Raw genomic sequence first — 8,348 nt, 5'->3', positions numbered from 1 at the left:
TAATATTTTAGAGTTTACAAACCATATTCAGACCTGTGGTCTCATCTGCATTCTTATCCCTTCTCTGTGAAGCTCACAGGACAAGTATCCCACTGCTTCAGGAGCTACTGATTGGTATCTCCATTTCACAGAGTATAAAGCTGAGGCTCAGAGAAGGCTCAGGGTCAGTCAGCTACTAAACAGCTCTCCGTAGCTGGCAGGCCCTTTGGAAGTGAGTGTGTCTGGATGGGGAGGGAGTCCACTGTGGTAGACTGGATTAGTCTTTACCTATGTTCACCTCCCCAGAAGAGAATTATGTGCCCCAATTCTGTCGACGTGAGGCTATAAGACTTGCTTTGGCCAATGGAATATGAGCACAAGTGATGTGTGTTCACGTTGGAAAAGAAGCTGAAGACCCAGCATGGTGTTCACCATATCTCTTTTCCTTCTGCCACAAAATCTGGCAATTTTTCACAAAGAGAGAAAGAGTGCTTCATCAGCCTGGGTCCTAGAATAGGGACATAGTTGACCCATCATGGACATAGGGTTGAGTGAGAAGTAAACCTCTGTGGTTGCAAGCCACTGAGACTTTGGGGTCATTTGTTACACAGCAAAATCTAGCCTCTCCTAATGAATACATCTATAAGGGCAATATCCTCTCCAGGAAACAGAGTAGTGATGCCATACTCTGGATATTGGTTGGACTATGGGTGTGTGTGTGTGTGTGTGTGTGTGCGCGCGCGATTGCATGTCTTTCAGGTTGCACAGTGGGTAGGGGAAGGGGAAGGGCCAGCCCAATTTACCCTGGACAGTATTCCAGTCAATCTTTCAAACCAGCTAAGCCTGCAGAGGCCTGTTTCCCATTCTTCCCCTCTCCTCCCTCTCTCTCCAATTGTTTTATTATTTTGCAGAAACCCTTCTGATCTCTGTTGAATTCTATGATAGCAAAGGAGAAACTGCTTCAGGAGCTATTGATTGGTTCTCAGAAATAATCATCACAGCTACTGTTTCCAGAGGGCTTATTTACTTCCAGGGACTCTGCTAAGAGCTTTTCATGCTTTGCCTCATTTTCTCTTCACAACTACCCGAGGAATTAGATATTTCCTCATTTTAAAGGCAAGAAGTGAAGAATTAAAGAGTTTACAGGACTTACCTAAAACCTTCCAGCTACTAAGAGGCAAAGCTGGGACTCAATCTAACTATAAAGTTGGGTAGTTTTCTGACTTGGCAACTTGAGTCCTTCTTGTATCTGTGGGCTGTGTTATAGTTGTTTTCTCTGCTATTTCTAAGCCTCACTCTGCTCACTATGAATGGAAGAGGGGAATGAATCCCTTTTTCCTAGTTCTTGTTTCAATGAGGAAGTTTTCTTTCATTTTTTGAGCAATTTTGGGTAGAGGAAGGACTGATCTGTTGGGTAAATCTGAGAATACCTGGTCATGCTCAACTCAGCACTGTCCTTCTTCTTACTGGGATTGGGCTGCTTCTGTGGCTCCACACCCCCTACAGCAGGGTGCCTGCCCAAGTCTGTGCAGCCTGGTTCTGGGATTCACTATTAGCTATCAGTCTAAAAGCCTCTTCTCCAACCTGAATTATTTACTTATTTATTTATTTAGTTAGTTAGTTATCCTCACCCGAGGATATTTTTCCATTGATTTTTAGAGAGAGTGGAAGAGAGAGGGAAAGACAGAGATAAATATTGGTATATAGAGAAACACATCGATTGGTTGCCTCCTGCACGCCCCTGACTAGGCCGGGCCCCGGAGAAGCCTGCAACCAAGGTACATGCCCTTGAGCAGAATCTAATGGAACCCGGGACCACTCGGTCCCCAGGCCAACACTCTATCCACTGAACCAAACCCGCTAGGGCTCAAAACCATATTCTTTCCTCGATAGCAAACCATTTACTTATTGTCCCCTCTCTCCAAATATAATACAACTAGTGACCTGGTGCACGGATTCATGCACATTGAAAGGAAATTAATTAGAAGTTGGCCGGCGGGGCGGGACTGGGCGAGATGGGCCAGATACACCCAGGAGCCAACCTCCCTCAGTCCCACACGTAAGGTGGCACCGTGGCTCGAAGGGCATCTGCAGAGTGAGCGGGGTCCCTCCGGCAGGTGGGGTCCCTTAGCCCGGCCTGCAGGAATTGGGCCAAAACCTGCTCTCCCACATCCCCTGAGGGGTCCCGGAGTGCGAGAGGGCACTCTGCAAAGTTGCTGTCGTACAGGGTGTGGAACGTAAACGCAAGTGTGTAGTAAGTAAACCAGAATCAGGGCCGACAGTGCCCCAGCAACAACATAACCCATGGCTGAAGGTGGAATTGCATGGCCCGGTGAGGAATGGGGCTCCCTCCTCTCTGGTTCTGAGGTGCGTCACCAGAGAACCACCACTGCCCAGTCACCACACCTCGGCCTGCATTGAGCGTCTGCCCCCTGGTGGTCAGTGTGCATCATAGGTACTGGCCAGTTGGCCAGTGGGATGGTCACTTAGCCTTTTATATATATAGATACAGCACAATAAAATCTTGTCCCTGTTGGGAGACAACCCTCCGTGGGTCTCTTGTGTTTCTGCACATCTTGAGAGCAGAAGCTCTGACTGTCATTTGTCCTAAACTATCCTTTCAAGGATGTTTGTAGAACAAAAAGCCTTCAAAGATAGGTTCCCTCCAGAGCAAAGGACAGAACTGCTTACTCTTCACTATAAAATATTTGGTTTCACTAAGCTCAGGGTTCCTCTCCTGTAACACACTGTGTTCAGACATCCAGGAGCTGATGCAAATATGCTGATGCTCGTGCTACATGCAGTGCTATGAAAAATGAAGTCCTTTGTCTCTGACCCAAGAAATCTCATGTCTTCTGCCTGTATCCAGGAAACTGCATTAGGCTAAGTTGTTAGCTTGCAACTATGGTAAGATCTCAGTTCTTGACAGCATCTACCATGTTTGTGCTATGGTGAGAAATATCACGTTTAATACACGCATTTTTAACTTACATTTATTTCAACTAAATGTATAAGGTCAACAAACCAATAGAGAAAATTTAAATATTGTTCTTCCCTCCCTTATTCTAAGTAAGTGCATGCCTTGGAGTAAGATGTGATAAAGAGTTGTGATAAAGAGTTGAATCTGATATATTCTTAGTGGATATTAGTTTTCATGTGGATTTCATGACATGGTCATTAGCCATACTGAGTATGGTTCCAAAGTTCAAATATGCATATTTTTTCATGTAACATGGCCTTTAAATCTAAGCCACCCACTTCTCCTGGTAGTCAGCCAAGGGAAGGCTATCAGATTAAACACCGAAGGAAAACTCAGAGACAATAAATCAGTCTCCAGTGCCAAGCTCTTCTGAGAAATGTTCAAGAACACTTTTCACCTTATGTGATTTTTGTTGTTGCTATGGGTCAACTTTAGAAGGTCACACCCCTATAAGTTTTACTCCAGAGGATTATAATGGGAAGGGGGGCGGTCAGTATAAGATACATGGCTGTGGGGAGGGGCTATTTTTTAAAAATTGTTTTTATTGATTTCAGAGAGGGAGGGAGAGGGAGAGAGAGATAGAAACATCAATGATGAGAGAGAATCATTGAGCTGACTCCTGCACACCCCACACTGGGGATGGAGCCCACAACCCAGGCACGTGCCCTGACCGGAAATTAAACTGTGACCTCCTGGTTCATAGGTTGACAATCACTGAGCCATACCAGCCAGGCGAGAGGGGCTATTTTAATGGTTACAAAATTTCTTTTACAAGGGAATACAGCATGTAGTTATCCTTACATTTATATATCACTTCTAAAGGATTTGAATCTAGTCCTTTTTCATATCCAGAGACTAAAGACTCCCATGAATTTGATTTTGACTTCTTGGTCAGCCTGCTAAATTTTGAAGTATAGCAATGACCTTTTCTTTTTTATTAAAGCATATTTTTAAAGTATTTGTTCCTACTTAATTGAATTATGTATCAAAGTCAATCAACTACATCTAAAATATTTTTCCAACATTTATAGGGAACTCATACAACTTAAAAAGGAAGATAAACAATCCAATCAAAAAATGGGCAAAGGACCTAAATAGATACTTTTCAAAAGAGGACATTCAGAAAGCCAAGAGACATATGAAAACATGCTCAAAGTCACTAATCATCTGAGAAATGAAAATCAAAACAACAATGAGGTACCATCTCACACCTGTCAGAATGGCTATCATCAACAAATCAACAAACAACAAGTGCTGGAGAGGATGTGGAGAAAAAGGAACCCTCGTGCACTGCTGGTGGGAATGCAGACTGGTACAGCCACTATGGAAGACAGTATGGAGTTTCCTCAAAAAGTTAAAAATGGAACTCCCATTTGACCCAGTGATCCCACTTCTAGGAATATATCCCAAGAAACCAGAAACACCAATCAGAAGGATATATACACCCCTATGTTCATAGCAGCACAATTTACCATAGCTAAGATCTGGAAACAGCCTAAGTGCCCATCAGCAGAAGAATGGATTAGAAAACTGTGGTACATCTACACGATGGAATACTATGCTGCTGTAAAAAAGAAGGGATTCTTACCATTTGCAACAGCATGGATGGAACTGGAGAGCATTATGCTAAGTGAAATAAGCCAGTCAATGAAAGATAAATACCACATGATCTCACTCATTTATGGATAATAAAGACCATTATAAACTGATGAACAAAAATAGATACAGAGGCAGAGCAACATTGAACAGACTGTTGAAACTACAGTGGGAAGGCCGGGGAGGGTTGTGGGGGTGGGTAAGAGATCAACCGAAGGACTTGTATGCATGCATATAAGCATAACCAATGGACACAAGACACTGGGGGGTATGGGAGGCTAGGGGAAGGTCAAGGGGAGAAAAAAAAAGGAGACATATATAATACTCTTTGTAATACTTTAAGCAATAAAACAATTTAAAAAAATTAGATAGCACATGCACATAGTAATAAATTTCAGAGTACAAACTGTATTTTTAATATTACTGTAAAAATTGGGACACCAATATTTTAATATCTGACTCTGGATTGGTGGCAAGTCCAAAACCACTATACAAAAAGGGGTAAGTGTAGAGAGAGATAGAGAAAAACATTCTACAATCCAACATATGCCTCTGAACCAAAATTCTAAAATATATGAGGAAGATTAACAAAATAATTAAGCCTATAAAACTAATAAGGAGATGAATTAATTTGGCTTAAATAAACACAATAGAGATTTGAAAATGACTTAAATGTTTAAGCTCTGGAAAAAGATAAAGAATAGAATAACAAAAGAAGTTATGCAATATCAACAGGTAAAAATGAAACAAGAACAGGTGATATGGCAAAGTATCAGTACCTGGAGTGATTTCGTGAATCTCCCCTAGGAATGGATGACTCCTCATATATTTGCTGCATCTTCCAGCTGACTTCCAGCTTGAACATTTCTTTGCTGTTCTCCAATCTAGGACTGGGAAGTCAAGGTATATGTGAACATAGTGGGGCAGTTTTAGACCTTCTCTATCTAGAGCCACCCACCATGCCATCCAGAGCCCCTCCCATGTGGTCTCTCTCTATTTGTGTTTTCCTTAGGAAACAATGGGGCAGAGCAGATCAGAGAGCCTGCTGCACAAACATATATGGGGGGCGGGGGAGAGTTTGGGGGGTGGGGTTGCCAGTCTCTTCTTCTGTAGGCACGCCCAATGTTCACTAGTGATTCTTATGAAAGAAGAGAAAAAGATGGGTCTTTACAGAAACTCATTTTCCCTAAAAGCTGACTTCCCTCCCATCTCCCATTTCTTTCCATGTAGTGGTGATGGTTTGTCTGTGGGGAGAGAGGTGGAAATGGGGAATAGGTAGGGAGGAGGGATTGGTGGAAGGGCTGGTAGAACAGTAATGGCTCTTCAAATGCCCTGCTGTAATAGAGCTGGTTTCAACCACTGGCAATTCTTTAAATGCAGAACAGGGCTCCTATGGACTTTTTTCTTTTTCTTTTTTAATCAGATTTGGGCCTCAGCAGCAGTTTCAAGACAACAGGAAAAGTCCCTCTCAATGTTCAGTCACACAAACACATGTCTATTTTCCCTTCCTTTTAGTTTAACTAATGTTGGCATTACTCTTTAGTTTTCTGCATCTTGTATTTTTTACTTGAAGCATTTCTTAGAGATTGTCCATGTCAGGACATATACATGTACCTCATTTCTTTTAATTGCTGCACTGCATATATTCCATAATACGTGTGTACTAAAATTTATTATAACAGCTTTCTAGTAATAGTTTGTCTCTAGGATTTTCCTATTATAAACAGTGCTGCAATGACTATTTTGTGTATACATCGCTTCATATAAACAGCATTTAAAAAAAGTTAACTAGAAATCCTGACAGATGTTTGGCATCCAATGGATAGTCTTTCTTTATGATGCAATGGGTCACACAGTCTCTCCTGACTTTGAAAATTCTGTGACTTATCACAAGAATTGACATTTTCTACTTTAATTGCATTGCTTAGCATGTGACAGGTACTCTGCATTCACAAGGGTTTATCTTTAATGCTGAATAAAAGTTTAATGTCTTTGACATAGACTTAAGCAGCAATTAGGAATCTACATTTAAACTGCTACAAGTGCATATAAGGGACGATGTCTAGGAATGGGAGCTCTGAAGTGATATATGCTTGAGTTCAAGTCCCAGCACTACCAGTTTTTCCTATATGACTTTAGACCTGTATGACATTCAGTTTTCTCATTCATAAAATAGGTGAATGTAGCACCAATTTCATGGGTTATTGTAGGGATTAAATAAGGAACTATGCATAATTCTTAGGACATTTCCTGGAACATAATAAGTCACCTGGCACTTAATAAGTTCAATAAGCATTAGCTATGCTTTAGGTTTCAATTCAGGTGACAACTGGATATACAGAAACTTTCTACTCAAGCCTAAGTTCATTGCTGCACAAATAAGGGCAATTGATCCACAGCTTCTTTTATTTGGCACAAATTTCCTGATTTCAGAGATGTTCAATTGTGACCACAAGTTATTTATTAGAACTAAAGAACATAGCAATAGACTTATATGGCTGGAAGGGATATCAATATTACTTTATATTAGATTATCTTATAATAACCATTCCCATATATTAAATTTTTGTATGCCAAGCATTTTGCATATATTGTCTCATTTAATTCTACAAAGGCCCTTGTGAGATAGATATCATCACCCTTATTTTGCAGAAGAGACTGAGGATCTGAGAAGTCAAATGGCACGTCCAATGGCATCATATCATTAGTAAGTTGCAGAATAGGGATTTGCATCCAGGTCCTTCTGAAAATAGATCTGTAAATTGCCATACACTTTTCCAATGAAATCTCACTTATCCATGACAGAACCAGCTTATGAAAGATTTGAATGCTTAGAGGGAGCTTGAACTCCATTTTGGGGGACTGAGGCAGAGTGGTCTTATCTGTTAGGCAGAGTGCCCAGGGCTCATAATACTTTTAGGGACCCACAATAATGTTTTAAGTTCTTTTAAAACCAGAAAGAAAAATAAACTTTTAGGTCAAAGAAAAATGTTTTGCTATATAACATTAATACATTCATCTCTATACCAATGCAGTTGTAAAATATAAATAAATAAATAAATAAATAATCTCCACAAGCACAAGGCAAAAGTGCTCAGGGCCTACAAAAGTCATAAGGCGGCCTTGTACTAGGTTGTGCTACACTTTCTGGGAAGGTGATAATAGCAGACCAAATTGAAATATGGGAAGCGATGAACAAATTGAGAAAAATGTGGTTACAATTTCTCTTTTCCTGTCAAAGGCACTCCCAAAGGTTAAAAGAGACAGAAGAGAAACATAGGGTGGAAAGTGCCACTTCCTAGCTGCATGATCTTGGACAAGTGACTTGATCAATCTAAGCCTCAGTTTCTTTTCTTTTTCTTTTTTTAAAATATTTTATTGATTTTTTACAGAGAGGAAGGGAAAGGATAGAGAGAAACATCGATGAGAGAGAAGCATCGATCAGCCGCCTCCTGCACACCCCCAACTGGGGATGTGCCTACAACCAAGGTACATGCCCATGACAGGAATCAAACCCGAGACCTCTCAGTCCGCAGGCCGATGCTCTATCCACTGAGCCAAACCGGTCAGGGCCTGAGCCTCAGTTTCGTCATCGATAAAATGGGGCTATGTACCTCCTGGGATTTTGGCCAGGGACCTCATGTACAGCGTTCCATAAATACATGTTGAATGAATGAATGCAGTAACTGTGCGCTTAGTGTCCAGTAAGTGGTAGTTGCTGGCATTAAAAATAGTTAAAAGTCCTCAAAATGACAACCCAAGCCTGTTAGAACCAGACGTACCTCACTCAACT

The sequence above is a fragment of the Myotis lucifugus genome, unplaced genomic scaffold (assembly GCF_000147115.1).
Source record: "Myotis lucifugus unplaced genomic scaffold, Myoluc2.0 scaffold_87, whole genome shotgun sequence".
Classification (NCBI taxonomy): Eukaryota; Metazoa; Chordata; class Mammalia; order Chiroptera; family Vespertilionidae; genus Myotis; species Myotis lucifugus.
This window is presented reverse-complemented; position numbering follows the sequence as displayed.